The sequence below is a fragment of the Galeopterus variegatus genome, unplaced genomic scaffold, assembly GCF_000696425.1.
Source record: "Galeopterus variegatus unplaced genomic scaffold, G_variegatus-3.0.2 Scaffold10217, whole genome shotgun sequence".
Taxonomy (NCBI): Eukaryota; Metazoa; Chordata; class Mammalia; order Dermoptera; family Cynocephalidae; genus Galeopterus; species Galeopterus variegatus.
In genome coordinates, this window is record NW_007736328.1 from 47,019 (window position 1) to 47,432 (window position 414).

Genomic DNA, 414 nt, shown 5'->3' on the forward strand with positions numbered 1-414 from the left:
CTCCTCGAGAAGCCATTGTATGTTCTTGGAAATTTTTTGCTCACTGTATACAAGGAATTTACCCATTTCTGCTCAGAAAGGTCCTTCGTGCCCCCTAATACCGTATCAGGTAGAGCTGCTTTTCAGGGGTGTGGACTCCTAACAGGATATGGACAGCAACAGCTTCCAGCTCATTTTTTGGCTCATATCGGCCACTCTCATGTAAACATTTCATTTTTAAATTTAGGGAGTCCATGCAGATTGTGAAACCAATGCAGCTTAACATTAACTAGAGGAGACTCTGAGGGCATTTACTTCAAAAGCAGACCTAGACCTTGTGCTAGTTAGTGTTGGTGTGAACAGATTGGTGTGGGCAAAGGACAAGGAGATATAGTGTTAGTGATTTATTAGGGGGAAATCTTTTTTTTTTTTTTT

General features: G+C 41.1%; 1 protein-coding gene across 1 annotated transcript in view; it reads left to right on the forward strand.

Moving 5' to 3' along the window:
- CTDP1 (CTD (carboxy-terminal domain, RNA polymerase II, polypeptide A) phosphatase, subunit 1) overlaps positions 1-414 on the forward strand; it is a gene marked incomplete at its 3' end in the record, with an annotated part of 49,325 nt that overhangs the window by 39,240 nt on the left and 9,671 nt on the right.